Source organism: Sus scrofa, chromosome 5 (genome assembly GCF_000003025.6).
Source record: "Sus scrofa isolate TJ Tabasco breed Duroc chromosome 5, Sscrofa11.1, whole genome shotgun sequence".
Classification (NCBI taxonomy): domain Eukaryota; kingdom Metazoa; phylum Chordata; class Mammalia; order Artiodactyla; family Suidae; genus Sus; species Sus scrofa.
In genome coordinates, this window is record NC_010447.5 from 61019605 (window position 1) to 61043575 (window position 23971).

The 23971-nt window shown below is 51.2% G+C and overlaps 1 pseudogene; it reads left to right on the forward strand.

The window, feature by feature from the left end:
- On the forward strand, positions 2743–23003 carry LOC110260740 (annotated as a pseudogene).

Sequence of the window (23971 nt, forward strand, 5' to 3'; positions counted from 1 at the left end):
ACGTAGCCTCAGCTACCCGTTATTTCAGAACCGTGTAGGGCTTGTGTTAGTGGTCGGTTTGCAGCCGAGACAAGGGTCATTTTAGGGCAGAGTGTGTGTGTGTGGGGGGCGGTATCAGATGGAGGGCCATGTGGCTGGAAATGCTACACACTGTCCTGCTGGGCCAGTGTTACATGAGTGGGTCCTGGTCTCTGCATGTGCGTGTCAGAATGTGGGCCTTGCTGAAGGGCTGCCAGTAACATTTCAGGACGGCTTCCTGATACGGTGGGGTTTCCTCCAGATACCATTGCCCTGGCAAGGTGACCGGGCACATTGCTTCCTTCTCCTGGCGTAGCTACGGCTGTCGTCCCGAAAAGGGACAGCCGTTGGCAGCGTGGGAAAGCAGCATGGCCCCCGCTGGGCTTGTGTGAGGAAAGGAGTAGCTTCTTGGGCTTCACAGGTCCCATTACCGTTTTGGGAGGACTGTCTCTGGTTTCCTGAGACAGTTTTGTGGAAGAGGATGTGGAGAGGCCCCATCCTGCCCAGGTGGCTTCTGGTCGCCCTTCAAGTGGGAAAGGCGGGTCAGCGGGAAGGAAGGGAAGGGAGTGGAGTGGCAGCAGACGTGGGTGGGGCTGTGGAGGGGGCGGTCCTGCCTCAAGGCAGGCTTCCCTTTGGCGTGGTGAGGACTGGAAGACAGCAGAAAAGTCTTCAAAATATCACTCAGCTCAGGACCTTTCACTCCCCTTCTCCGATGTCAGCAGTGCAGGAAAGAGATTAGTGAGCTGCAACGGGATAAATATCAGCTCTGAACTCGGCAGGCACAACAAAAGCAGAGGAAATGGAGGAGCTGGAAGAGAAGGGTGTCAGTCGGGAAGGGTGGGGCGGATGCCGAGAGCAAGACTTGCAGCAGGAGCTTAGGCACCCGCCGATGAGCAGAAGCCCCCAGGCAGTGCCCTTGCCCTCTTGGAGGTGTGCTTGACGTAGCATGTCCCCATGAGAAATCCTGACTTCCTGTCTGTTTTAACACCTGCCCTCCCTCACTCTTTTCTCAGTTAACAACTGTTCATTCAGCTACTCTTTTCACAATCTGGGAGTCTTTCTTGTGCTCTCATCCCCACTGCCCTCCTCCTTTAGCAGGTCAAGTTGGCTGGACCTTCAAATGTACCTCATATATCAATCCTTCCGCAACCTCTCCTACAATAATCTGGTCCAGGAGATTGTTCTTCTTCTCCTGGTTGGAGTGTAACCGCCTCCAGCTGGTCCTGGTAATGTTCTTGCCTCTACCACATCCGAGATCATTTCTTCACTGAACCGCAAGAATCGTCTTTAGAATTATAAATTAGGTCTTATCACCTTCTTGCTTAAGATCCCCTATGTTTTCCCCTTACACTTGTAGTCAGATGTATATTTCATACCTAGCTTTCATCACTCACATTGGTTTGTGACAGAAAAAGAGGCAGAAGAGGATGTCTTTTTGCATTCAATGGTCCAGCTTCAAGAAAAGAAAGTAACAGCATTTTTCAAACTTTATTCTTTTTCCCCACTGTACAGCAAGGGGATCAAGTTATCCTTTCATGTATACATTTTTCCCCCACCCTTTGTTTTTTTGCGTTATGAGTATCTAGACATAGTTCTCAATGCTACTCAGCAGGATCTCCTTGTAAATCTGTTCTAAGTTGTGTCTGATAAGCCCAAGCTCCCGATCCCTCCCACTCCCTCCCTCTCCCATCAGGCAGCCGCAAGTCTATTTTCCAAGTCCATGATTTTCTTTTCTGTGGAGATGTTCATTTGTGCTGGATATTAGATTCCAGTTATAAGTGATATCATATGGTATTTGTCTTTGTCTTTCTGACTCATTTCACTCAGGATGAGATTCTCTAGTGCCATCCATGTTGCTGCAAATGGCATTATGTCATTCTTTTCTATGGCTGAGTAGTATTCCATTGTGTATATATACACCACATCTTCCTAATCCAGTCATCTGTTGATGGACATTTGCATTGTTTCCATATCCTGGCTATCGTGAATAGTGCTGCAATGAACATGCGGGTGCATGTGTCTCTTTTAAGTCGAGTTTTGTCCGGATAGATGCCCAAGAGTGGGATTGCGGGGTCATATGGAAGTGCTATGTATAGATTTCTAAGGTATCTCCAAACTGTTCTCCATAGGGGCTGTACCAGTTGACATTCCCACCAACAGTGCAGGAGGGTTCCCTTTTCTCCACAACCCCTCCAGCCCTTGTTATTTGTGGATTTATTAATGAGGGCCATTCTGACTGGTGTGAGGTGGTATCTCATGGTTGTTTTGCTTTGCATTTCTCTTATAATCAGTGATGCTGAGCATTTTTTCATGTGTTTGCTGGCCATCTGTATATCTTCCTTAGAGAACAGCCTATTCAGGTCTTTTGCCCATTCTTCCATTGGTTGATTGGCTTTTTTGCTGTTGAGTTGTATAAGTTGCTTATATATTCTAGAGATTAAGCCCTTGTCCATTGCAGCATTTGAAACTATTTTCTCCCATTCTGTAAGTTGTCTTTTTGTTTTCTTTTGGGTTTCCTTTGCTGTGCAAAAGACTTTCAGTTTGATGAGGTCCCATGGGTTTATTTTTGCTCTAATTTCTATTGCTTTGGGAGACTGACCTGAGAAAATATTCATGATGTTGATGTCAGAGAGTGTTTTGCCTATGTTTTCTTCTAGGAGTTTGATGGTGTCCTGTCTTATATGTAAGTATTTCAGCCATTTTGAGTTTATTTTTGTGCATGGTGTGAGGGTGTGTTCTAGTTTCATTGCTTTGCATGCAGCTGTCCAGGTTTCCCAGCAATGCTTGCTGAAGAGACTTTCTTTTTCCCATTTTATGTTCTTGCCTCCCTTGTCAAAGATTAATTGACCATAGGTGTCAGGGTTTATTTCTGGATTCTCTATTCTGTTGCACTGGTCTGTGTGTTTTGATACCAGCACCACGCTGTTTTGATGACTGTGGCTTTGTAATATTTTTTGACGTCTGGGAGAGTTATGCCTCCTGTTTGGTTTCTGTGTCTCAGGATTGCTTTGGCGATTCTGGGTCTTTTGCTGTTCCATATAAACTTTTGGATAGTTTGTTCTAGTTCTGTGAAAAATGTCCTGAGTAATTTGGTAGGGATTGCATTGAATCTGTAGATTGCTTTGGGTAGTATGGCCATTTTTACAATATTGATTTTTCCAATCCAGGAACATGGAATATCTTTCTATTTCTTTACATCTTCTTTGATTTCTTTGATTATAGTTTTATAGTTCTCAGCATATAAGTCCTTTACCTCCTTGGTCAGGTATATTCCGAGGTATTTGATATTCCTTTTCTGAGATTTCATTGCTGGTATACGGAAATGCGACTGACTTCTGAATGTTAATCTTATAGCCTGCTACTTTGCTGAATTTATTAGTCAGTTCAAGTAGTTTTGGGGTTGAGTCCTTAGCGTTTTCTATGTATAGTATCATGTCGTCTGCGTACAGTGACAGAGTAACAGCATTTTGACAGAATGATTTTAGTTGTTTCACAAAATAACTGCTGCTTGGAGTTCCCGTTGTGGTGCAGTGGTTAACAAATCCGACCAGGAACCATCAGGTTGCGGGTTGGATCCCTGGCCTTGCTCAGTGGGTTAAGGACCCGGCGTTACCGTGAGCTGTGGTGTAGGTTGCAGATGGGGCTCGGATCCTGCCTTGCTGTGGCTCTGGTGTAGGCCGGTGGCTACAGCTCCGATTTGACCCCTAGCCTGGGAACCTCCATATGCCATGGGAGCGGCCCTAGAAAAGACAAAAAAGAAAATAAAAACAAAAATCTGCTGCTTTCTTTTTTGGGAAGTTTGATACTATTTGTTTCTGGCAGAAATATTTCAAATTTTGTGTTATCCAATCAGCGTTCTTTCTTTTTTTTTTTTTTTTCCTCCAAGATTCTCTGACTCCGTGTGCAGGAAACCCTACTAAAATTTCCTTCAGTACAGAGGGGAAATGAAATATGTAAATAACAGGCACCTCAAATACGACTGGACTGGTGGCTCAAAAATGTTATCAAAAGGCTTTAATCCACCTCTAGTTCTTTCCACGTGGCTGCCGAAAGGACTGCCAGCAACTCCATATGCAGTCCCTCATCTGAGCAACCCATTCATATATTTTCCTATGGAAGACTTCCACTGGGAAAACAAGGACTACATATGTTTAATCATATGCAAATTCCGTAGCCAATCACTATGATAAAAACTAAGTATTGTGATTGGCCCAGAAATACATGAGCCCCAGTTGCCTGGGGTTAGGGCAACTATGATTAGACTCTTTCATGGGACCACAAGTATTGACGGAGTTTCCACCAAGATGAGGATGTTGGCAGGCTGGCCGACATATTGACACCTTTCCTACAGTTTAAGCACTGATCACCACCCCGCTTTTTCTTTTTTTTTTTTCCCGTCTATTGTTATCTTATTCCATTTTGGATGGGGCAGGAATTCTAAACTCTTCTCCTTATGATCCCATCTTTCCTGGAACTGCCTTATCTCAAAACGCTCTGTCTTTCAGCTCACATCTACAAGTTTCCTATCCCCAAAGGTGCAATTCATCTGATTCTGGGAACTTGAATATAGTTGACAAGTGTTACGGGTTCTCCTACTTTCTGATTATGCACATTGGATCACACGTTCTTCTATGAGATGTTTGCCTACACTTTATGGACTTCCATGTGCATTCCCAGGCTAGTGATCAAATCCGTGCCACATAAGCAACTCTCGGGCTACAAGGACAATACCAGATACTTAATCTGCTGTGCCACAAGGCAACTCCATCATGGGAATCTCCTGATGGAAAATATTGGTGCTAGAATGAGCTGGAAACCCAATATCCTTTCATTCAGTAGAAGAAATAACACATAATCCATTCCTGAGCTGGCAACATCTATCAGAGTTCAAACTAAAACAAGAACAATAAAACTTCCTCCTGTACGGTGATTCTAAGAATATAAGCCAGGCTGAGGAAAGGGTATGTTTTCCTTAAAGACTGGTATCTTTGAGTCTCCTGCAAGAGCTGTTCCTCTCAAAGAGGTGAGATATTAATTTATAGAAGGTGATCTGCTCATTTGTTGCTGTGCAATAAATTGCCCCAAATTGAGCAGCTTAAACCAATCGGCATCTACTGGTTCATGGTTTCTGTGGCTTACGTTCCTAGGAGTGACTTGGCTGGGTGGTTATGGCTCAGGGTCTCTCGGGAGGTGGCAGCCAGCCTGTCACATAGGGCCGTAGTCCTCCCAAGATCCAGGGAGAGATCTGCTTCCATGCTCACTCACAGGTGCTAGTGGTGCCTCAGTTCCTCAGCGCATGGACCTCTTTATAGGCCGAATGTTCTCACAACACACCAGCTAGGTTTCCTTTCCCTGGGCTTCCTACTGACAGGAAGCTGGCTTCCCCCAAAGCAGCTATGCTGGAGAGAATGAGAGAGCACAGCTGGGGTGGAGGTGTCCATCTTTTGGTAACATAATGTCACAATCAGTTCCTAGGATTTCTGCCCTAATCTATTTACTAGATGCCAATCAACATGACACCCAATTAGTTGTAGTTGTTGTACAATTAAAAAAACCTTTTTATTATACTTGACGTACCATGTTCTAACAATATCTGCTGTGCAGTAGAAATAAAGTATATTCACCACTATAATAATGCAGCCAGAAATTTTAGCAAAATCCAATCAAAGCTTAATTAAATGCATCTTAACACAATTTATAACACAGTCCACTGCTCTTTTAATTTGCTCATTACATCATCAGAGTGCTTAGTTACTAATGTACCAGACACATCAGTTCCTTCAGTTCCCATGAACACTTCCTAGACCAGAGAGATCAAGTATAATTCACTCACTCTCTCAGCACAAGTTTATCCCATCTCTCAACATTCCTCCTTTTTTACATACCTACCCCTTGGGGGTTCCTGGCAAACTTGAGCATAATAAGGTTTAAAAAGATTTCCCATACTGTCACACACAGAGAACTTAAGATTCCTTTAGAAAGAAAAGGAGACTTTGTTGTTGAAAGAGCTGAAGTAGGTAAAATACATCAAGGCGTTCCCGTCGTGACTCAGTGGTCAATGAATCTGACTAGCATCCGTGAGGACGCGGCATCCATCCCTGGCCTTGCTCAGGGGGTTAAGAATCCTGTGTGAATGTGGCTGTGGCTGTGGCATAGGCCGGAAGCTACCGCTCACATGTGGTCCCTAGACTGGGAGCTGCCATATGCTGCTGGTGTGGCCCTAAAAGGCAAAAACAAACAAACAAACATTGAGCCACAAGTATAGTGGGGAGAACTATGGTGTACTTTGGCAGAAAAGTCATATGATCTAATTTGTCTTTTTAAAGGATCATTCTGATTGTGAGAAGAGGACTGAATGGGATGAGGTAGAGGCGTAACATGGTCAAGACTCACTAGGCGGCTGCTATGGTCCTTCAGGAGAGAAAGAGTCATCACCAGGACCAGATTCTTCTGGAAGACGTTGTGAAAGGACTTGTTTCAAATTTGGGGTACATTTGAACAACGGGGTTTGCCAAAGGGCAGGAGAGAGTGGGGATGAGACTCCCAGATTGTGAAAAGAGTAGCTGAATGAACAGTTGTTAACTGAGAAAAGAGTGAGGGAGGGCAGGTGTTAAAACAGACAGGAAGTCAGGATTTCTCATGGGGACATGCTACGTCAAGCACACCTCCAAGAGGCAAGGGCACTGCCTGGGGGCTTCTGCTCATCGGCGGGTGCCTAAGCTCCTGCTGCAAGTCTTGCTCTCGGCATCCGCCCCACCCTTCCCGACTGACACCCTTCTCTTCCAGCTCCTCCATTTCCTCTGCTTTTGTTGTGCCTGCCGAGTTCAGAGCTGATATTTATCCCGTTGCAGCTCACTAATCTCTTTCCTGCACTGCTGACATCGGAGAAGGGGAGTGAAAGGTCCTGAGCTGAGTGATATCGTGAAGGCTTTTCTGCTGTCTTCCAGTCCTCACCACGCCAAAGGGAAGCCTGCCTTGAGGCAGGACCGCCCCCTCCACAGCCCCACCCACGTCTGCTGCCACTCCACTCCCTTCCCTTCCTTCCCGCTGACCCGCCTTTCCCACTTGAAGGGCGACCAGAAGCCACCTGGGCAGGATGGGGCCTCTCCACATCCTCTTCCACAAAACTGTCTCAGGAAACCAGAGACAGTCCTCCCAAAACGGTAATGGGACCTGTGAAGCCCAAGAAGCTACTCCTTTCCTCGCACAAGCCCAGCGGGGGCCATGCTGCTTTCCCACGCTGCCAACGGCTGTCCCTTTTCGGGACGACAGCCGTAGCTACGCCAGGAGAAGGAAGCAATGTGCCCGGTCACCTTGCCAGGGCAATGGTATCTGGAGGAAACCCCACCGTATCAGGAAGCCGCCTGAAATGTTACTGGCAGCCCTTCAGCAAGGCCCACATTCTGACACGCACATGCAGAGACCAGGACCCACTCATGTAACACTGGCCCAGCAGGACAGTGTGTAGCATTTCCAGCCACATGGCCCTCCATCTGATACCGCCCCCCACACACACACACTCTGCCCTAAAATGACCCTTGTCTCGGCTGCAAACCGACCACTAACACAAGCCCTACACGGTTCTGAAATAACGGGTAGCTGAGGCTACGTGTAGTCCCAAGGATCCAACGAAAAAAGCTGAGGAGGATAATATTGGGAAGAGGAGAATAGCCAGCAATGGAGAAGAGGCAGGCAGGTAAGGAAGAGAATTAAGGGGGCATTCCCGCGGTGGCTCATTGAGTTGAGAAACCCACACAGTGTCCTTGAGGATGTGGGTTCGATCCCTGGCCTCTCTCAGTGGGCTAAGGATCTGGCCTTGCCCCAGGCTGCAGGAAAGGTTGCAGATGCAGGCCAGGCCTGGTGTTGCTGTGGCTGTGGAGTAGGCCAGCAGCTGCAGCTCCAATTCGACCCCTAGCCTCGGAACTTCCATATGCCTCAGGTGCGGCCATCAAAAGCAAGAACACAGAAGAAAATTTGTGGAGGAAAACTTACCTAGTTGCCAAATTTTAGAATGAAATGTCAACAAACCTAGTAAACACTCGACCTAATTTGGATGCTCTATTTAAAAACTCTTCCCAAAGCATAGCAACAACAACAAAAAAACAAACAAAAAACTTAGATATGAGACTTAAAACCAGGAGGACTGATGAAGGAGATGTAACATCAACAAATAAGTTTCAGATAGGGGATGGGGAGAAAAAAGTGGCAGAACTTTGCAGAGAAAATTCCCCGTGATGAACAACGATCCGAGAACACAGTTGCTACCAAGGAAACTGACGGAAGAAGTGAAGGGCAAGACGATGCCATGGAGGTTTTGAAGGGAACAGCCGTTTGCCCAGCAAGATGGCATAAGCGTGGCCACTGAACAGTCAGTGGGGAACAAGAGTTGAAAACACTGCTTAGCAGGAAGGAGGGACATGGACTCTTACAAAAGAAGCGGCACAAAGTCTTGTACACATGCAATGACATGATCCATTCAAGGAACTGTGTATGCATTTGGTGCTGTCCCAGAAGGTCCCCGGAGTGTTCTGTGTCTACCTTTGCCTTCGGTAAATACCAGCACACCGAAGGCTGTTTATACGAAGGAAGAGTATCGGGTCACCTTTGTTCCACACCACCAAGTGGAGGGAGAGCCTCCCGGACGACCTCTGGGGGCCCGGGCAGGCTGAGTGAGGCTCAGCCTTCCGCCACCCGTGTGTGCACGACAGCACTTTTCCACATACGTTTCAAAGACAGACAGAGAGGATGTGTGTATCAGCAAGACGTTTTGCTACCTAGCATATACATATGGACAGACAGGCCATGAGTGATGGAGCCCGGGCCACGATCATGGCCAGAGATATTGACCAGCGTCGTCTGGGCTACAGGATCACGGCCAACACACAGACACGCAGACACATGCACAGCCCACACACCAACAGCTCCACGAAGGACAGAGCAACAGTCTCAGGGAACAGATGGCAGTCAAAGGATGACAGAACAACTTTGACGTCTGCGCCGATGGCTTGGACACTGTTCCTTCACAACTCGGGCTCAAGTCACATGCTGCACCTTTGAGAAATGACACACGGACACCCTCTTACCCCCTCCATCCTGCTGGGCTAAAGCTCAGCTCTAACCTTTCCATCCAGTGATGAGGTCCGCCCAGCACGGAGCTCAAAGATACCATTGTCCTGCTGGTCTTTATAAAGGAAGCTGCCTGGATTCTCCCAGGACGGAGCTGAGAACAACCGCAGCACTTCCTCCAAGATGCTGCCGATCCTGCTCTCAGTGGCCTTGCTGGCCCTGAGCTCAGCTCGGAGCCCGTTTTTTGGTAAGCACCAAGAAGGGGGGGGGGCGTTGCTGAGACTCTGCGTGGGGTTCGTTAGATGCCACGGGAGTGAGGGTGCTGGTAGAGAAGGGGCGGGGGAGGTGGAAAGCCTGGGCTGCAGGTGCTTAAGGCAAGGATAAGGCCCCTCACACCCTGGCTGACGCTACATAAAGTGTACCTGGAACCCCGTACAGAGTCTTGAACCACAGACTGACAAGGGAAGACTGGCATTTCTGCACACGTCTCACTGACTCGACTGTGAGGGATGCACTGCAGGGAGGCCCGACCAATACAGAGAAGTGTCCTCAGGAAGGCATTACAGTCATCAGAGCAGGAAGGGGGAGAAGGTGGCCTCGCGAGAGGGCGTCACACACATGCAGGAGGGGACGCCCGGGTCAGACTTTTTACTGAAGCGAAAGGGATCAGGACCCTCAATCTCTCTAGCTCACTCTCCACAGAGACACAGAGATCCCAGGGCCCAGGGGTTGCAATTTGCTCCCATTCACACGCCCCGTTCCATAGTGCTGTGGAAGGTGGTACCCGCGTGTTGACTCCCGGTCACCCCACCTGGGTGAGGCCATGTTAATGTAGGTCAAGTGTCTCATGTGGAGGGAGAGCAGAAGGACAGGAAAATAAGACACAGAAACACCCAGCACTTTACCTGAACCAGCATGAGGGTAGACCGGAAACCAGGGGGACAGGAAAACCAAACCAAAACGAAAACCCAGGGCCTCCTCTCTTTGGAGTCTGTGGTGGACCCTCAGCATAAGAACCACCCCGTCACCCCTTCACGTCGTCCTCCCTTTGCCACGGCATCTTGCAAAGGTTGTGTGGACAAGGTACTTGGGGCATCTTCCAAGGCATCTGGCATGCGTTTTGCGCTTTATCTTGCGCTTTTCTTCCTTGAAGGCAACAGTGCAGGATTTCCCAGCCTCCTACCAGATAGGTCACCTCAAATCCTCTATCGACTTCCTTTCTTTTTTTGTCTTTAGCAACTGCTCTGTTCTAGAGTGTCTTGTCGTTTTCACTGTCTTGTCACGACTGGATGAATGTTAGTATCCCAGAGGATATAGGCCATTCTTTGCCAGCCGCGACTCAGGGACCCACGAGCAGGGCCCTAAGGTGCATAACAGAGATGTGTAGCTTGGATGCCACAGAGTATGCGGCCTGCTCCCTCAGGCCAGAAATGACAGCTGAGGGAGGAGAGCAGAGGGAAGCAGCTCAAATTCTGCCTCCTCCAGTCTACTGAGCACCAAGCCTTCCAGTGTTCTCGTTGTCCACAATGCCCCTCGGTATACGTATATGGTTTATGGAAAAATGCAAAGAACTGGGGTCTGGGTGGCTTTTCTCTCTGCCTCTCCATTCAACTGTGTCCCGTGCCAATGAAAATTGGCCACGGTTATTCGGCGAATGTTTCGTTCTCTCTCTCAGTATTTGATCCACCTCGGCTTGGAGTATGAGGCTTCCACACAGGCACTCAAGTGACCAGGGTTGGAGTCACAGTTGGCAGGCTATGTCCGTGACTCAACAAGTAACTGCCAATGTTTCACTGCGTTAGCTTTTCTTCTGTCCTTGGAGACCTCCCCTGGGAATTCTGAGACCTCCAACATCTCGCTTGCCCAATTTAAGGGACACGCTCTTTGCCAGAGCAAAGCTCTACTAAGACTCACTAAAGTAGTGTCTGCAGAGGATGGAGGCAGTGAGGAGGAAGGTTGTTGGTAGAAGAGAGGCAGGCTCAGCAGAAATGGACTAGCTGACAAGGGGTTCAGGGTTCAAAATGTGAGGGGGCGTGTACCACCTACAATGTGCCCTATTCCTGTGTCCGGACTCTACAGATTTAGAGGATGCAAACTCAAACTCCGCTGAGAAGTTTCTGAGACCACCTCCTGGAGGCGGACCACCCAGGCCCCTCCTCCTGAGGAAAGCCAAGGTGAGGGACATCAGAAGAGACCACGACCACCTGGTGACGGACCGAGCAGGGACCAGCCCCACCTGGTGCCAGACCCCCGCCCGGACCGCCCCCACCCGGACCACCGCCACCCGGACCGCCCCACCTGGTGCCAGACCCCCGCCCGGACCGCCCCCACCCGGACCACCGCCACCCGGACCAGCTCCACCTGGCGCCAGACCCCCGCCCGGACCGCCCCCGCCCGGACCACCGCCACCGGGACCAGCTCCACCAGGTGCCAGACCCCCACCGGGACCCCCACCACCCGGACCACCGCCACCCGGACCAGCCCCACCTGGTGCCAGACCCCCGCCCGGACCTCCACCACCCGGACCACCGCCACCCGGACCAGCCCCACCTGGTGCCAGACCCCCGCCCGGACCGCCCCCACCCGGACCAGCCCCACCTGGTGCCAGACCCCCGCCCGGACCGCCCCCACCCGGACCACCGCCACCCGGACCAGCCCCACCTGGTGCCAGACCCCCGCCCGGACCGCCCCCACCCGGACCACCGCCACCCGGACCAGCTCCACCGGGTGCCAGACCCCCGCCCGGACCGCCCCCACCCGGACCACCGCCACCCGGACCAGCCCCACCTGGTGCCAGACCCCCGCCCGGACCGCCCCCACCCGGACCACCGCCACCCGGACCAGTTCCATCTGGCGCCAGACCCCCACCGGGACCCCCACCACCCGGACCACCGCCACCCGGACCAGCCCCACCTGGTGCCAGACCCCCGCCCGGACCGCCCCCACCCGGACCACCGCCACCCGGACCAGCTCCACCGGGTGCCAGACCCCCGCCCGGACCGCCCCCACCCGGACCACCGCCACCCGGACCAGCCCCACCTGGTGCCAGACCCCCGCCCGGACCGCCCCACCCGGACCACCGCCACCGGGACCAGCTCCACCAGGTGCCAGACCCCCACCGGGACCCCACCACCCGGACCACCGCCACCCGGACCAGCCCCACCTGGTGCCAGACCCCCGCCCGGACCGCCCCCACCCGGACCACCGCCACCCGGACCAGCCCCACCTGGCGCCAGACCCCCTCCCGGACCGCCCCCACCCGGACCGCCGCCACCCGGACCAGCCCCACCGGGTGCCAGACCCCGCCACCCCCACCCCCACCCGCTGACGAACCCCAGCAGGGACCAGCCCCATCCGGTGACAAACCAAAGAAGAAACCACCCCCACCCGCTGGCCCACCCCCACCCGGACCACCGTCACCCGGACCAGCCCCACCTGGAGCCAGACCCCCGCCGGGACCTCCACCACCCGGACCACCGCCACCCGGACCAGCTCCACCGGGTGCCAGACCCCCGCCCGGACCGCCCCCACCCGGACCACCGCCACCCGGACCAGCCCCACCTGGCGCCAGACCCCCGCCCGGACCGCCCCCACCCGGACCACCGCCACCCGGACCAGCCCCACCTGGCGCCAGACCCCCGCCCGGACCGCCCCCACCCGGACCACCGCCACCCGGACCCACCCCACCGGGTGCCAGACCACCGCCGGGACCTCCACCACCAGGACCACCGCCACCCGGACCAGCCCCACCGGGTGCCAGACCCCCGCCCGGACCGCCCCCACCCGGACCGCCGCCACCCGGACCAGCCCCACCTGGCGCCAGACCCCCGCCCGGACCGCCCCACCCGGACCGCCGCCACCCGGACCCGCCCCACCGGGTGTCAGACCCCCGCCCGGACCGCCCCCGCCCGGACCGCCGCCACCCGGACCAGCCCCACCTGGTGCCAGACCTCCGCCCGGACCACCCCCACCACCCCCAGGTCCCAGCCCACCAAGACCTCCACCAGGCCCGCCACCCCAGTGACCCGGAATTCAAGGACAGGTATGATCCAGTTCCCTTTCCTCCCCTGGCCCGAAGCCCTGCAGGTGCAGAACTCTTCAGTGTTTTTCTTGTTTTGGTCATGCCCATGGCATGTGGACGTTCCCTGTCCAGGCATTGAACCTGCCCTGGCAGCGGTCACCACAGCCACCGCACGGACATTGCTGGGTCTTTTACCTGCTAAGCCCGCAGGAAGCGCCTCAAACTTTTGGGTGTCCCTGAAGCAACTGGAACCATGCTGAACCTGCCTAGCCCCAGGCCCGAGTTTTCAGGATTTCCAGTCAGACATCCCGGCATAGAGTCGCAAGCCTTGGCAGGTTTCACATCCTATCCGAGGTGATTCTCCACCCTCAGAAGCAGACAAAAAGTGCCTTTCCCCAGTCATGACCTGTCTTACTCAAGTGCGCTGGGAACGAGCCAGGAGAGCTGTGCTCTGCCTTGGACCTCTCGTCCCCTCGTCCTCAGGCACACTGTCTTTCTGTCTCAGGTTTCACCTGACCAGGCCTCTCCGGTCCACTGTCACTGCGAAGCAATACTGGAAATACATACGGCTGGATGCTAGCTAGTTTAAAAACCTCTCCAGCATGTGCTCAAGTTAAAACTAGTAAAGAGAAAGGCAAGAGGCCACCTCTCAGAGGCATAGCACATCCTCCCTCCCCACTTCCTTCCCGAAAGGGTACTCCGGTTCACGCTGTGGGACACCTCCCTGGACACATTTCTACCTATTTAAGTGCACACGCTTCTTTAGCCACACAGGAGAGCATACGTCTCCATTGCTAATTTCAAATAACGCATTTCTTAGAACTCTGCCAGGCAAGCTCATGGACCTCGGTGGAGCTATCTGGACCCTTGTTTTTGTTGCTGCGGTTTTGTTTTAGCACGGCACACCATCCATTACCTGGCTGTGCCGTGGTTCCTTTACACACCACCCCTACCAGGCTGGAGTCATTCTGGAATATACGGCAGGAACTGTTTTGTTCACACACCACACACGTATGCACATTATAGACAGCAATTCAGAGAGATGCAGCCTAAGAAGGATCTGGCCAACAACAGTGCAGAGCCCATTATCTGCTGGGTACCTTCAGGCCAGGAACGAAAAGGAACGAGGCAGGGAAGAGGAGGAGGAGGAAGAAGAGAAGGACAAATGTCGGGCTCTCGCCCGCTTCCCTTTAGTGAGTGGCCGGCGTTAGAAACCACCTGCCACACCTCTATGACCTTGCTTTTCTGTGTTCCAGAAAATGAGCGCGAAAACACCCGTCCTTCGGAGAGCCGTGACATTGGAATGTGACGGTTGAGCTTCGATTACCAATAAAATCATCTGCATCCAGTTTCTAAGTGCCCCGTGTCATTCTGGGTGTTTGGGAGGCTGACATTCGAGGGCCAGGATCGTGGCATAGGAGCATCCAAGACCCTGTGTCACTCTTGCGTCCAGCAGGTTTCCTCCCGGACCGCATGTCTACAAAGCATTTCTGCTTCGTCCTTTGCTTGCGGAAAAGAATGTTTCTGTCCTTTTCTACCTGCCAGGGCCTCCTCCTCCTCCCCACTGACCACCGTATTCACAGGCCAGGGGCCTGTCCCTGCCCTTCCCTGGGTTCTGCAGCACCAGTGTACCTACGGTGTTATGACTTTCACACCTTTGACTGAGATTCTAGGAATTTTAGGGAAACAAGGAGAATAAGCCAACGTGAAGGAGCTGCACAGGCTGAGGAAATCCTTAAACTTGCTAAAGTAATTCACCCTGCCGCGAGGGCACAAACGTGACGCGAGGTCCCGTTCCCTCCAGCCCACCGTACCCATCCCCCCTTTTGATCATGGCTGAGTGTTCACCCTCCCTCGTTTTCTCCCTCCCCGCTCTTTGGCAATCCTGAGTGCGTTTCATAAAGGAGGCAGGTAGCATGCTGTATTCGAAAAAGCGAGGTGTCTGGATCAATCACAGCGGGCTAACCTGCTGTAAGAACAGACAGGGCAGACAGTCAGAAGGCCTCGTGGAGGGATCAGCACCATTAGCCACGACAGTGGCGCTGCAAGGGTCGGAGCCCCTCCCCGAAGGCCGCTCCAGTGTGTTGGCGGCTAGGGGTGCCGAGTCTGAATCAGTGAGGTTCTGAAATCCTGGAAGAGGGGAACCGCCCTCTCCGGATTCCGCAGTTCACCAGGCAGGCTGCGGTTAAAGGCCACTGGGAATTGATGCCATGCACGCCTCAGATGACCCCAGGGCCACCATCCACCTCAGAGCTTCGCAATTTTCACGATGACTAGGCAGTAAAGCAGCATACACCCAGACACCAGCGTGACTTTCACCCTTGGGCCTTCAGCCTTGTCTTGCCTGGTCCAGTACATTCCCGGACATGGAGCTGTCGGCTTGAGAAGATGATCAAGAAGCCAGATGCCACTGGGAAGCACGCTGACCGTCTCTCACAGCAGCCAGAGTGCCTGCTCTGTAGTCACCCTTATTCATTTTCACGTTGGTTACTGCGTAGTTCCCCTGGTGTCTGCTTTGCTTGTGTGCTCTGGCTATCACTCCTGTGTACCGCACATCTGAGAAACGTCTATCTTCTTCTGAATCTTGAACGTCTTTCACCTGAATCTCTATCTCTCGCTCTGACTCTGCTGAATTCTAGTCAACTGAGGCTACACTTAGGCATTTCAGGGTCCTTCCTCCTCACGCGGCAGGTAATGTCCATGAAGACAGCAGGGCGGGTGGGTGTGCCCGGTTATGAGTCATCTGCTGCTCTGTCTTTATCTCCCCACGGGTCTCCAGTGGTTGGCCCCACAATGGCACCCATGATGACTTTTGAGGCTCTAGCTGGTTCTGCTTGTCAGGCAACCTGTCACCATCCCATGGTGTGCCTCTGTCCAGTCTCTCTGCTTCGGCCATTTTCCAGGCCAGTTCATATCTCTCTCGTTCACCTGGGAAAAGACTGTGCCAACGGGGGCAGAGAGGGACCGCTTGTCCAATCGTCTTTGTTCAGTCATTTCCCATCCACTGTACAGCTTCTGGCTGGGCAAGCAGGTTCCTGCACAGGGTTTCAGCTGAAGGCCATCCACAGATAGCCTTGGCGTCATTTTTCCAAGCGTCTTGGACAGACTGATATTTCCTCTGGCAAACCTCAAAATCCTATAGGTTTGGGGTGTGGGCCAGGTGTAGTGGGAGCTTAACAGAGCCTAAAATGCATTTCTCTCCATCGCTTTCCCCTGAGGCATTCTTCTCTGTCCCTAGGCCCAGGGAATTTCTTTGTGACCGGAAACCCTTGCTCTTCAAGTATTTCTGAAGCTTCCAGGCCAAAAATAAACGTCCTCCTCTGTGTATTTTTGCAGCTTCGAATACCTTTGAGCGTAAGAGAATTATGGTTGTAGCCGGTGAGTCCATAGTTCAGCTAAAAATGTGGAGCCGGTTGCCACGTCTGAATTACCAAGTGAGATGCACATGGGAGTTTCCCTAAGGAATGGAAAAAACTGGGCTCTTCAGGACTGGGTGAGGCTACGGAACAAGGAGGAACCCAGGCCAGGATGGAGGGACGAAGAATTCCGATGACACAACAGGGAAAGGATGTTTGAAACTTAGATTACCTGCAATGCTCACAAGGAGCAAGTGCATCTGAGGAGGATCACATTCTGCACAGGGATTATGGAAGGGAAAAGTGACAGGCAGAGGTGTTATGGGAGCGCTCAGCTCTCAGGAAAAGGACAGCGCAAGTGGGGGACTGACAACAACAACAACAACTACTAAAATAAAAAGTAAAGTAAACTAAAGAGGCAGGAACGTTCTTCTCAGAAAAATATCCTCCTTTACCACACTCTTCTATCCTGGCAGCCTCCAGTCAGGTTCAGAGCTTTTGCGCCTATGGCCTGAACCTATCACCTCACAGAAACTAGCAGTGCTTCTCAAATGTGTGGAAAACCCGTTGGAAGTGGGTTTTCTCCCAAATTCCGTCACAAGACTCCTGACTGAGACCATAAAGAAAAGGCACATGCCTCATGAGCTCTTCTTAGAGGCAGCATAGGTTAAAAGTAGGATATTTTAGAACGGAGGGCTTTCTCTAAGAGTTTTATAGTAACTTGTCATATCTAGGTGTTTAATCAATTTTGAGTTTATTTTTATGTATGGTGTTAGGAAGTGTTCTAATTTCACTCTTTTTCTTGTGGTTGTCCAGGTTTCCCAGCACCACTTTTTGCATAGGCTGTCTTTTCTCCATTTGTATATTCTTGCCTCTTTTGTCATAGGTTAGTTGACTGTGGGTGCGTGGGTTTAATTCTGGGCTTTCTATCCTGTTCCACTGACCTGTATTTCTGTCTTTGTACCCGTACCATACGGTTTTGATGACTCTTGCTTTGTAGCATAGTCTGACGTCAGGGAGGCTGATGCCTCCACCTCCAGGTTTCTTTTTCAGGATGTCTTTGGCTAGTCTTGGTTTTTTTGTGCTTCCAAACAAATTTTAAAAGATTTTGTTCGAGTTCTGTGAAAAATGTCCTTGGTAGTGTGATAGGAATTGCACTGAATCTGTAGATGGCCTTGGGTAGTATAGTCCTTTTGATAACATTGACTCTTCCAGTCCAAGAGATGGTATGTCTTTCCATCTATTTGTGTCGTCTTTGATTTCTTTCATCAGTATCTTATAGTTTTCAGAACACAGGTCTTTTGTCTCTTTAGGTAGGTTTACTCCTTGGTATTTTATTCTCTCGGATGTGATGGTAAACGAGATGGCTTCCCTAATTTCTCTCTCTGATCTTTCATTATTAGCATATAGAAATGCAGTTGATTTCCATGTATTAATTTTGTATCCTGCAACTTTGCCAGATTCATTGATGAGCTCTAACAGTTTTCTGGTAGAGTCTTTAGGATTCTCTAGGTATAGTATCATGTCATTGGCAAATAGCGATAGTTTTACTTCTTCCTTTCCAATTTGGATTCCTTTTATTTCTTTTACTTCTCTGATTGCCATGGTTAGGACTTCCAAAACCATGTTGAATAGTAGTGGTGAGAGCGGACATCCTTGTCCTGTTCCTGATCTCAGCAGGAATTCTTTCAGCTTTGCACCCTTGAGAATGATGGTAGCCCTAGGACTGTTATATATGGCCTTTAATATGTTGAGGTAGGTTCCCTCTATGCCCACTCTCTGAAGGGTTTTTATCAGAAATGGGTGTTGGATTTTGTCAAAGGCTTTTTCCACGTCTACTGAGAGGATCATATGGTTTTTATTCTTCAATTTGTTAATGTGGTGTATCACACTGATTGATTGGCAAATATTGAAGAATCCTTGCATCCCTGGGATAAATCCCACTTGATCATGATGTACAATCCTTTTAATGTATTGTTGGATGTAGTTTGCTAGTATTTTGTTGAGGATTTTTGCACCTATGTTCTTCAGTGACATTGGCCTGTAATTAATTTTCTTTTGGTGTGGTATCTTTGTCTGGTTTTGGTATCAGGGTGATGGTGGCTTCATAGACTGAGTTTGGGAGTGTCCCTTCCTCTGTGATTTTTTGGAATAATTTCGGTTAAGGATCTGGTGTTGCTGTGAGCTGTGGTGTAGGTCACAGAGGCGGCTTGGATCTGGTGTTGCTGTGTCCGTGGCTGCACCTCCAATTCAAACCCTAGGCTGGGAAATTTATTATGCCTCAGGTGCGGCCATAAAACACCAAAAAGGAGTTCCCGTCGTGGCTCAGTGGTTAGCGAACCTGAGCAGGATCCATGAGGACGTGGGATTGATGCATGGCCTTGCTCAGTGGATTAAGGATCCCTCGTTTCCGGGAGCTGTGGTGTAGGTCACAGACGCAGCTAGGATCCCGCATTGCTGTGGCTATGGGGTAGGCTGGCAGCTAGAGCTCTGATTCCATCCCTAGCCTGGGATTCCTCCATATGCCTTGGGTGCAGCCCTAAAAAGACAAAAGACAAAAACAAAACAAAACACATAAATACAAAACAAAACACATAAATACAAAACAAAACAAGTCCCGCCCCCCAAAAACCTCCTCCCCAAATGCACAGCACAAACCAAACGGAGGTGAAACTCTACATTAAATCAGAGAGGGTTGAAAAGGTGATATAACATCAGCAAATAAGTTTCAGATAGGGGATGGGGAGAAACGAGTGGCAGAACTTTGCAGAGAAAATTCCCCGTGATGAACAACGATCCGAGAACACAGTTGCTACCAAGGAAACTGACGGAAGAAGTGAAGGGCAAGACGATGCCATGGAGGTTTTGAAGGGAACAGCCATTTGCCCAGCAAGATGGCATAAGCGTGGCCACTGAACAGTCAGTGGGGAACAAGAGTTGAAAACACTGCTTAGCAGGAAGGAGGGACATGGACTCTTACAAAAGAAGCGGCACAAAGTCTTGTACACATGCAATGACATGATCCATTCAAGGAACTGTGTATGCATTTGGTGCTGTCCCAGAAGGTCCCCGGAGTGTTCTGTGTCTACCTTTGCCTTCGGTAAATACCAGCACACCGAAGGCTGTTTATACGAAGGAAGAGTATCGGGTCACCTTTGTTCCACACCACCAAGTGGAGGGAGAGCCTCCCGGACGACCTCTGGGGGCCCGGGCAGGCTGAGTGAGGCTCAGCCTTCCGCCACCCGTGTGTGCACGACAGCACTTTTCCACATACGTTTCAAAGACAGACAGAGAGGATGTGTGTATCAGCAAGACGTTTTGCTACCTAGCATATACATATGGACAGACAGGCCATGAGTGATGGAGCCCGGGCCACGATCATGGCCAGAGATATTGACCAGCGTCGTCTGGGCTACAGGATCACGGCCAACACACAGACACGCAGACACATGCACAGCCCACACACCAACAGCTCCACGAAGGACAGAGCAACAGTCTCAGGGAACAGATGGCAGTCAAAGGATGACAGAACAACTTTGACGTCTGCGCCGATGGCTTGGACACTGTTCCTTCACAACTCGGGCTCAAGTCACATGCTGCACCTTTGAGAAATGACACACGGACACCCTCTTACCCCCTCCATCCTGCTGGGCTAAAGCTCAGCTCTAACCTTTCCATCCAGTGATGAGGTCCGCCCAGCACGGAGCTCAAAGATACCATTGTCCTGCTGGTCTTTATAAAGGAAGCTGCCTGGATTCTCCCAGGACGGAGCTGAGAACAACCGCAGCACTTCCTCCAAGATGCTGCCGATCCTGCTCTCAGTGGCCTTGCTGGCCCTGAGCTCAGCTCGGAGCCCGTTTTTTGGTAAGCACCAAGAAGGGGGGGGGGGCGTTGCTGAGACTCTGCGTGGGGTTCGTTAGATGCCACGGGAGTGAGGGTGCTGGTAGAGAAGGCGGCGGGGGAGGTGGAAAGCCTGGGCTGCAGGTGCTTAAGGCAAGGATAAGGCCCCTCACACCCTGGCTGACGCTACATAAAGTGTACCTGGAACCCCGTACAGAGTCTTGAACCACAGACTGACAAGGGAAGACTGGCATTTCTGCACACGTCTCACTGACTCGACTGTGAGGGATGCACTGCAGGGAGGCCCGACCAATACAGAGAAGTGTCCTCAGGAAGGCATTACAGTCATCAGAGCAGGCAGGGGGAGAAGGTGGCCTCGCGAGAGGGGGTCACACACATGCAGGAGGGGACGCCCGGGTCAGACTTTTTACTGAAGCGAAAGGGATCAGGACCCTCAATCTCTCTAGCTCACTCTCCACAGAGACACAGAGATCCCAGGGCCCAGGGGTTGCAATTTGCTCCCATTCACACGCCCCGTTCCATAGTGCTGTGGAAGGTGGTACCCGCGTGTTGACTCCCGGTCACCCCACCTGGGTGAGGCCATGTTAATGTAGGTCAAGTGTCTCATGTGGAGGGAGAGCAGAAGGACAGGAAAATAAGACACAGAAACACCCAGCACTTTACCTGAACCAGCATGAGGGTAGACCGGAAACCAGGGGGACAGGAAAACCAAACCAAAACGAAAACCCAGGGCCTCCTCTCTTTGGAGTCTGTGGTGGACCCTCAGCATAAGAACCACCCCGTCACCCCTTCACGTCGTCCTCCCTTTGCCACGGCATCTTGCAAAGGGTGTGTGGACAAGGTACTTGGGGCATCTTCCAAGGCATCTGGCATGCGTTTTGCGCTTTATCTTGCGCTTTTCTTCCTTGAAGGCAACAGTGCAGGATTTCCCAGCCTCCTACCAGATAGGTCACCTCAAATCCTCCATCGACTTCCTTTCTGTTTTTATCTTTAGCAACTGCTCTGTTCTAGAGTGTCTTGTCACGACTGGATGAATGTTAGTATCCCAGAGGATATAGGCCATTCTTTACCAGCCGCGACTCAGGGACCCACGAGCAGGGCCCTAAGGTGCATAACAGAGATGTGTAGCTTGGATGCCACAGAGTATGCGGCCTGCTCCCTCAGGCCAGAAATGACAGCTGAGGGAGGAGAGCAGAGGGAAGCAGCTCAAATTCTGCCTCCTCCAGTCTACTGAGCACCAAGCCTTCCAGTGTTCTCGTTGTCCCCAATGCCCCTCGGTATACGTATATGGTTTATGGAAAAATGCAAAGAACTGGGGTCTGGTTCCCTCTTTCTGTGCTGCTCCATTCAAATGTGTCCTCATATCTAATTAACACTGGCCACAGTTATTTAGTGAATCCTGTGTAGGCCATCACTTGCTCTTAGTATTTCTTCATCCAGTCTTGGAGCATGAGGGCTCCCCTGATGCACTCAAGTGGCCAGACTTGGAGTCACAGTTGGCAAGCCCTGTCACTGTCTCCAAATGTAAGGGCCATCATAACTGACACTGATAATCTCTTTGCTTTTCTTCTTTCCTTGGAAACAACCTCTAGGAAACCTAAGAATTCCATGACTTCTTTTTTTGCCCAATTTAAGGCAATTTCGTTTGTCTCTAGAGCAAAGAACTAAGATGCAACATTTCTAGTGTCTGAATGAATAGGAGTACTGCCAAATAACGCTGTGGGTGGGAGGGAAGTCGATAGTGGAGAGGCAGGTTCAAAAGGAAGAGACTGCCTGATGGGGTGACCAGAGACCAAAATGAGAGGAACCCTTTCCTTCCCCTAGTTCCTCTATTCCTGTGCCATACCTTACAACAGATGTACACAACTCAAATCAGAGCTCCCAGGAGCAGTTTCCCAGCCCACCTCCCGGAGGACCTGGAGGACCACCGCAGAGACCTCCACCTAATGGTGAAGACCAAGGTGATGGACCAACGTAGGGACCACCCCCACAAGGTGATGGAGCTCAGCAGAGACCACCCCACCAGCACACCATCATCAGCATCACCATCCTCCTCCACCTCCTCCTGAGAACACCACAGACCACCCCCACCCAGGGGGGAAACCATAAAGGCCCGCCCAGGACAGCCACCCCGGTAATCTGGAACTCAGTGACAGGGAGGATCGAGGGCCCTAAGCCTTACAGGTCTGAAACTTTAACGTGTCATGGAATCAACCAGAAACAGCTTGAAACTGCACAGTCCTGGATACCAGTTCTAATGACTTCTATTCCGTTCCCTGCTAGAGAGGAGCAAGCCTGCATATTTTTGACAGACCGGCCAGGGCGATTCTGACTGTAAGAACCATGGCCCCAAACTGCCTCTTCCCCGATGACTACCTTCTTCATGTGGGCTGGTAATGAGCAAGTAGAGCATTGTCTGCCTTTCTTCCTCTCCTCTCCTCCTCCTCCTCCTCCTCCTCCTCCTCCTCAGGCTCAGTGCCTTCCCATCTCAGGTTTCCAGCTGGCCAGGCCTATCAGGTCCAGTGGTGCTGCCAATGACACCTTAGCTTTCATCCTGGTCGGTGTTTTCCAGGTCTTTTAAATATTTCCTATTACATTCACTTACATTCAAGGGAACAGAAAAGAGAACCAAAAACAAAGATATGAGGCCAAATTGCAAAGGCAGATCACATCTTCCCTCCCACAAGCTTCCCCCAAAGCCACCACAGTCAAGTCTTGTGAACAACCCTTGGAAGCGCTTAGGCCTCTATAAATACCTACCCTCTTCTTTGATCCACAAGTGCTCTCATACTTCATATGCAGCCCTATACGCTGCTCACTTCAAATTACTTATTTCGCAGAACACGTCCATGTCGTTGCCCAGAGCCACAGGGATCAAGTTGGCCCCTCTCCCTTTTCTTTTCAAGTCTACCCCAGCCCATCGCCTGGCTGTGCCATGATCCCTTTAAGCAAACCGCCATCAGTGGACACTTAGGCTGGATGCAGGCTTTTGCTGCTATAGGATAGGTTCCAGTGAATAGTTCTGTAAAGACGTACTAAGAATCATCCACAGCACTCAAGAGCTAAAGAACTTCAGAAGAATCTTTTTCATTCATCTTGCAAGCAACAATTTTGAGCCCACTCTCTGTTAGCTGCATACAAACCATACACAAAGAGGAATTAGGAAGGAATGGAGAGGAGGAAGAAGAAGAGAGAGAGAAGATGGGCTCTCACCGACCTCCCTTCAATTGCCAATTACCGGTAGGGACAAGGAACCACCGGCCAAACCGCTCTGAACTTCCTTTTTTGTTTGTTTCAGACAATGAGTAGGGAGACACCTGTCCTTCAGAAGGCCATGACATTGGAACGAGGCAAGCTATCTTCAATTTACCAATAAAACAATCAGCCAGCCTCCCGTTTCTAAGCGCCATGTGTCGTTCTGGGTGTTTGCGAGTCTGGGATGTGAGGGCCACGAACACAGCATAGGAACGTCCGAGACCCCTTCTTATGGATGTTTCTAGCAGGCTTCCTCCAGGAACACTTTCCTGGAAAACGTTTCTGCTTTGCTTTTTGATTCGGGGACAGGAACAGATCTCTCCAGGCTGTCTACCTCCTTGCCAATGACATCTTTATGCACAAGCCAGCTGCGAGTCAAAAAGCTCCATTGTTT